Source organism: Micropterus dolomieu, linkage group LG23, assembly GCF_021292245.1.
Source record: "Micropterus dolomieu isolate WLL.071019.BEF.003 ecotype Adirondacks linkage group LG23, ASM2129224v1, whole genome shotgun sequence".
In the NCBI taxonomy this organism is placed as follows: domain Eukaryota; kingdom Metazoa; phylum Chordata; class Actinopteri; order Centrarchiformes; family Centrarchidae; genus Micropterus; species Micropterus dolomieu.
This window is the reverse complement of record NC_060172.1, coordinates 2,646,510-2,654,280: the sequence shown is the minus strand read 5'-3', so window position 1 is coordinate 2,654,280 and position 7,771 is coordinate 2,646,510.

Here is a 7,771-nt window from a genome sequence, read left to right as displayed (position 1 = left end):
TATTTGTAGTGGAGATGAGTGGCACCCGGTGGGGTCTTCTGCTGTTGTAGCCCATCCGCCTCAAGGTTGTGCGTGTTGCGGCTTCACAAATGCTTTGCCGCATACCTCGGTTGTAACGAGTGGTTATTTCAGTCAAAGTTGCTCTTCTATCAGCTTGAATCGGTCGGCCCATTCTCCTCTGACCTCTAGCATCAACAAGGCATTTTCGCCCACAGGACTGCCGCATACTGGATGTTTTTCCCTTTTCACACCATTCTTTGTAAACCCTAGAAATGGTTGTGCGTGAAAATCCCAGTAACTGAGCAGATTGTGAAATACTCAGACCGGCCCGTCTGGCACCAACAACCGTGCCACGCTCAAAATTGCTTAAATCACCTTTCTTTCCCATTCTGACATTCAGTTTGGAGTTCAGGAGATTGTCTTGACCAGGACCACACCCCTAAATGCATTGAAGCAACTGCCATGTGATTGGTTGATTAGATAATTGCATTCATGAGAAATTGAACAGGTGTTCCTAATAATCCTTTAGATGAGTGTATATTTAAATGAGTGTCACACAGCAGCAGTGCTCCTGTGGGCCTGCAGGAGGCAGCATCTGCTGCAGGAAGTCTGCTCTCTGCAGCTGTTGGAGGACACTCCAGCTGGTGGTTCCGATATATTCAGTTCACTCTGGTGGGTCAGATATATTCTCTTGGCTGCAGCTGGATGAAAGAGACGAATCCTCTTTGAATTCAGAACTTCCCTTTCTTTAAAATGAGAAAACATTAGAAACATTTTCATTGCACTCAAAGCTGAAGCCCTTTGGATTTATACACCATCATTTAGTTTGAGTGACACCAACCATCATCAATATTTAACTTTAACCAAAGTGTTTAGTAATCTAAAACTAACAGTAACACAGCGGTCTCTGGTGTCCTGATCTGGACCATCCACCTCGACCTCCGACTGCAGGATAAGAACATCACAGACCTTTCCTGCTGGTCAGCTGTTTTGTTTGTTTGCTTGTTTGTATGTGAGTTTCTCCCCGTCGCTACCAGCAGAGTGTGACGGTGTCGTGGAGGAAGATAAATCAGGTTTAGAGCGTGTTGTGTGAACCCCAGGCCGCTCTTCCACCACACATCCTCCATGTTACATAACGCAGCAGCTCATGTCAGACTGAGAGCAGGAGACACGACAGCTCAAACAGGCTTCATGCTAACTGACTGTGTCGCCCCAGGAGGGTTTTTGGTCAGAGTCTCTTCCTGTGAAGTCACCACCCCCCTCCCCCCCTCCTCCTGTCCTGCATGTCCTCTCTGAACATATGCAGCCGGTGCAGGAGGAGGTAAACAGGTTTCCCCTTGGATGACACTGCTGCTGTTGACGGGGAAGAGTTACACTCTGACAGCTATTGTTAGCGTCTTTCTCACTGTTGAGGGAATCTGTCCTGAAGCCTCAAGTGCCCTGCAGCCAGTTACAGTGGCCCCCCCACCACCTCCACCTGACCTGCACCCAGGCCACTCCTTTTTCCACTTCATGAAAGACAAAAAGGCAGCATGGAGGTAAAGATGGAGGGAGGGCGTTAAAGTGAAACACAGGACGGTGGAGACAGACATCACATTATTATTTTGGTTCATCTCAAGGGGTTTACCCTATTCAATAAACTTATACTGATATAAGAGTAAATCCTCTCGTTCCAAGCTCATTCCACCATCGAGGTGTCACAGATGAGAACAGGGACTGAGGTTGATTTGTGTGAAGGGATGGCAGAGTCAGGCGGCGTTTGTTGGAGGAGCGTAGAGGCCCAGAAGGAACGTAGGCTTGGATTATGGAGTGTAGGTAGATGGTGCAGACCCAGTAGTCACTCTGTATGCAGCATCAGGGACTTGAATTTGATTCTGGAGGCCAACTAGCAATTATTGTCACAATAGATTCATCTTTTGATTTTTTTTTAAATTAGTCCTTTAGTATATATAACATCAGATAATAGTGTAAAATGCCTGTTGCAACTTCCTATCTATCTATAATATAATATATACAGACAATTAAAACATTAAAGATTGTCTTTGTGTGACTTACTGTTTGATGCACAAACTTGATTTGCAACTAAGATTTCACAGAACAAAAATCTGTCTCCATCTGGTGTACAGCTGAGAATCTGCACTGAGAGCCAGCACAGCCACTTCCTCTGTGTAATGAGTAATTCATAGAGAAGCTCTAAGTTACTGATACAGTATAGCTGTGATTTAAGCGAGTCTCCATGCAGCCACATGTGACACGTTTGCTCAGGTGGAAGGTCCGTCTTATTTAAAGACACGTTTGTCACTTACACTTGATGGATGACAGTCACGAGGCCTTGACAGGCGCAACATTAGACATTAGTCAGTGACAGCAGCTGCTGAGCTGTGGTCGCCAGAGTGACGGGATCACAACATCCTCACAACACCATGCTGAAGCGGTTTGAGCTGTTCACACTGCTGCTGTGATTCAGGAACAAGAGTCCCTTTGTGAAAAGTACTCGCAGCGTGAGCAGATGGAGGTTCACACCACCGGGAGAAAATGTTTTTAAGAGATAAGTACTCTGACTGTTAGCACAGCAAAAAGAGAGAATACTGAATTCTGCCAGGCTTTTTTTCCTTTTCTATCATTAGGAAATTCATCCTGACAGAAGGCTGACAGGTTTCAGCTGCTCTGAAGCTGCAGCGCCTCCTGCTGGTTGGAGCAGTTCATTGTAAGGGTGACAGACAGTAGGTGCGTTTGAGATGACAGCGGCGGACTTGAGCTGCTGGCGACTACATGCACGAGGTATAAAAACACTGGACACATTCTACTTCCTGTAGAGTGCGTGAGCTTACAACAATGCCTGACCTCGCAGTATTTGCCTTTCTTGTTGCAGATGAAATCGATGTAGTCACACATGGAATATGTGCAGATAAGATTTTGTTAATTTCTTTTTTCATTGACTTGAGAATATGCCTAGGCTACTGTAAAAAAAAACAGATTCTAGAATGAGATTGAACTCCCTTCTGCTACATAGCAGACAATATACATTAAAATAGAATAAATTATAAAAATGATAAACAGAAATAAACTATCATCAGTGGAGCATGCTGAGGATGAATTAGAGTTTAAGAGTCTGATAGTTTGGGGGGAAAGCTGCTCTGCAGTCTGGTGGTGCGGCAGCAGAAACTTCTATATCTCTCTTCCCAGAAGGCAGCAGGCTGAGGCTGGGTGGGTACTGTCCTTTAGTATCCTTCGGACTCTGCACCTCAGCTCACCGAGATCACTGATGCTCAGGAGATGGGTACCAATGATCTTCAGAGCAGTTTGAATCACCCGCTGCAGAACCCTCTGGTCCCGGGCCGTGCACATCCCATGTTAGTGATGTTTCCAGTCAGGATGCTTTCTGTTGCTCCTCTGTAAAAGCTGACAAGAACTTGTAGGTCATATGAAAATATAACATACAAGGGCATCACTTCTTTTACAATAACAAACTCATGAATTAGAGCTTTCTTGTTGGAATTAAAAACTACAGTCTAAACGAAGGCCACATGTAACAAGTGAGCTGCATCCTCTTCAGAAGAGAAGACGGGTCAGAAGTTCTTAAAATAATAACGTCACACAGCTTTTAATGTCATGTGACATGGTGAGGTTTTGCAGCGCCAGTAAAAGTTGGACATTTCTAACCATCATGCCTTGTGTTATGTGATGCAGCGCCTCTAGAGTGCCCCTTTGTGTTAGGAAATGTGGTAAAGGGCCCTCCAAGGTGGCCCTATGTGGAAAAAATATGATGAAAGGCCCTCTGCAGGCGCAGATTACAGGCACGTGCTCAGGGCCCAAAATCCCAAAGGGGCCCACAAACCTTCATGATAGTAAGTAAGTAAAGTTTATTTGTATTACACCTTTCACAGATAAAAATTACAATAAAATGCAATACAAAACAACAAAGTAAAATACAATGCATAAATGTTTTTAAAAACAAATGGGAAAACAGAACTATAAAAACCTCTCATCTAACTAAAAACCTGCTTGAGTAGCAGAGTCTTCAGTTACTTTTTTAAAGAATCAACAGAATTCACACAACGTAGAAAGCGAGGCAATGCATTCCACAGCCTAGGTGCCACTGCTTAGAATGATTGATCCCCTCTGGTTTTAAAATGTGTGTAGGGAACCACTAACAACCTCTGACCTGATGACCTCAGACGAAGGGTCGGAGTATGAAGCCGTATCAAGTCAGATCTAGGGAGGAACTTGACCGTGCAGGGCTGTAAAAGTGAGAACCAGGATTATAATTGAATTCTATACTGGACTGTTAACCAGTGAAGTGCTGCTAAAACAGGTGTGATGTGTGCTCTTTTGTTAATGTGAGTTAAAAGCTTTGCAGCAGAGTTCTGAACAGCCTGGAGCCTCAAACAATTAAAAAGTTACAGTTACAGTAATCTAAAGGAGAGGAAATATAAGCATGAATGATCATCTCCAACTCACACTTTGACACCAGTGTTCTTAATCTGGAAATATTCCTTAGTTGGAAGAAACAGTTTCTGACTAATTGTTTAGAGTGGTACTCCAAGGACATCGCGGAGTCAAAAACAACACCTTACTCCTGAGGCTCGGTTGGACGGACGAGCCCAAGTAACCAATATGCTGCTTTATCTGTTTTCTCTGAGTTCAGAAGCAATAAGTTGTGACAGAACCACTGTTTGATACTGGTCAAGCAGTTAGTTAAAGAATATTATTTATGGGAACTCAGTTTCCTTAAACGAGCAGTACAATTGAATGTCATCTGCATACAGATGGTAAGAGATGTCACTGAATTGACTAATTATCTGTCCAAGAGGAAATATATACAAAAGGAACAGGATGGGTCCCCAGACAGAACCCTGAGGTACCCCACACGACAACCCTGCAGTTTCAGAGATGATCTGATTTACATAAACACTAAAACTTCTACCAGAAAGGTAGGATGAAAACCATTTTAAAACTGATCCAGACATCCCAACCAGATCATGAAGTCTATTTATCATAATATTATGATCAACAGTATTGAAAGCAAATGAAAGGTCCAAGAAGACCAAAACTGTGTATTCCTTAGAGCCAGCTGACATCAGAATGTCACTAGAAACATTGATAAACTATCGTAGAAGTTTTTCTTCCAGTGGACGCTCGAGAATACGCTCGTCTATGCTACTTTTCATCGACACTTGAAAGGCATGAATGTGGCCCCACCACATGAAGCCCTGCCCCTTGTTTTTTTCGGCCCTGCCCTTCAGACCTGAATCCACCACTTCTGGAAGATTGCACTTAACTCACAGCTAATGTGTAACGTCTGGTGTGCAGGTGTGTGAGAGGCAGGCTGGATATTAAAATAAATAGAAAATAAAAACATCTCTTGATTTGACATTGGCAGGATCAAATCAATTTAGTAACAGATCAGGTTTAGATCACCTCAGGGTCGGGTTAAGGTTGGGTCAGCATCAGGTTAGGGTTAGATTAAGATCAAGTTATTATTTTCCAATAACTGCACAGTTTGTGGATTATTCCTCATGTCAACAGGGATGAACCACATTCAATCTGATAGTTTGAAGGTTGTAGAGTACAGTGGCGGGTTCACATGGTTTTGAATAATATAATATCCAAACAAAGAAACAAGAAAGAAAACTAATCCCAATTGTGACAAAGAACTTTTAATAACATTTTAAATATGCACTTTCTTTGTGGCCCCGAGTGGCCGCTGGAGAAACAGAACTGACTGACAGACTTGTTATTATCTCCACACCTCGTACAGTAAGTGTCCTTCAGTAAATGAAACCATCATCTGTTTGTGTGACTGCGATATTGATTGTACTTGATATCCTCTGACGTCCCTTTCCTGGAGAACAGGCTATTGTTAGCGGTTACTTCATGGAAAATGTGCAGCCATGCTTAAAGATGCCAGCTGATAATACCTTGTGTCTGCTGGAGCAAAGTGAAGCTCAACAAACTGCAGAGAGCAGTTTCACTGGATTATTTTACAAATGACATGCAGAACCCAGCTGGTTTCACTGCTCCTGTTTCTGGTCCAACTCTCCGGCTGCTGGGTTGTCATCACGCCCTGTCAGTACAAGAGGTTTATGCTGTCTGTGGGTGCAAACAGTTTCCCACCATATCGTACCTAAACTGGGTCAATACAGTGAATCTACAGAGTTTCTAACTGGATTCAAACCTCCTGTGGCCCCTGGGGGTTTAATCTCAGAGGGCCCCAGCTGGTAACAGCTCAGTTTGTTACACGTTTTTGTGCTTCTGTTTATCATAAACACTTTAAAATAATCATGTGCTAAATACACACACACTGTTCTCGTTCAGTCAGGTCACAGATGCAAAAGACAGTTAGCTGCTCAACAACCAAATAATTTAGCTCAAATTACTTATTTATCCCCTCAATTTAAATTCTGCTTGCGTATGGTCCTGGGCTGAGATGATGTAAAGTGTACTGTTGCTCTACAGAAAAGTAAAGGGAGGAGGCCGTTAAAGGAGGGCAACATTTCATTCAGAGGATATGAATTATTAATTCTAGTGAAGAAATGAAGTAATCCAAGGGTGCCTATGGCCAAATTGAGGGAACAATTTCAAAAACTATAAATGACTAATTTAAAAGGGATGATTACTCACAAATTCTCCCTGCAGACATTTCAGGGTCTGTATGAAAGATATTAATCAGCTTATACATCAGGTTCTGTTTTTTTGATGGATTTTCTGTGCAAAAACAACAACTAAATGAACATTGTTCTTCTATTTTCCGGCACATATTTGCACATCCTCATAATTACCAAAGTCCTCCCTGCAGGGGTGGTCTGGGGCCAAAAAAAGGCCCGGGAATTTGTCCCTGGACAGCCCACTCTCGAACAAAGCATTTGTCGGGGGTTCTGTTCTTTAGAGACCTTTATTCCTGCAATATTGAGAATTTTATGCAACAGTACATCACAAAATGAACCAGGCCTCTGCTTTTGGCCTTGTGAAAAATATCTAATCACATACTGTTATTAGTATACTAGTCCTAGTGGTAGGCTACTAGTCAGAGGGTGACTTTACCAGCAGGCAAGGTCGGCAGCAGTTGGAGGAATGATTTTAACTAGACAGGAGCTACAGCAGGCTGAATTTACAGGGCCATTTGTTATTTCAGTAGTTTTTGTTTCATTAACCCAGAAACAGATCTGACCCGTGGTTAGTCTCTACGTTAATCAAACAAAAAAACAGGAAGATGTCAAATTAATGTGTCATTGTGGAACTGTTACCTTACTGTGTCACTTTGAGGCTCTTTGCACGACCTGCCTCAAGTGACTTCTTTTTTTCTCCCTCAGCTTTTCAGCGCCACCCTCCTACGTCCACATTTCAACCGTTTCATTATGTTTTGATGTCAAGTGTGTGATTTATTGACATGTCTGGGCCTGTTGATCAACAAGACACATACAAGGCGGGCGATTCTCTGATTTTTGTCTATTTTAATACGATGTGGTTTATCAACCCGCTTGTCCAGTAGCCCAGCAGGAATACCCGGATGGTCAGGCCGCCCTCACCTCCCTGTTGTCCAGGCCGTAGTGATCCTTTAACATTTGTTGATGTTGTGAGCTCTATGTTGGAGGACAATAAACAGGAAGTGATGGCTGCTGGTTTGTCAAGTCCTTGGCTCTGCTTCTTCAGCATGTGACTGAGATGACTGGAGGGTGTGTGTGTGTGCGTGTGCGTGTGTGTGTGTGTGTGTGTGCGCGCAATGGTGTGTGTGTGGAAAGGAAAAAGTGGAGTATACAGATGTCTTTGT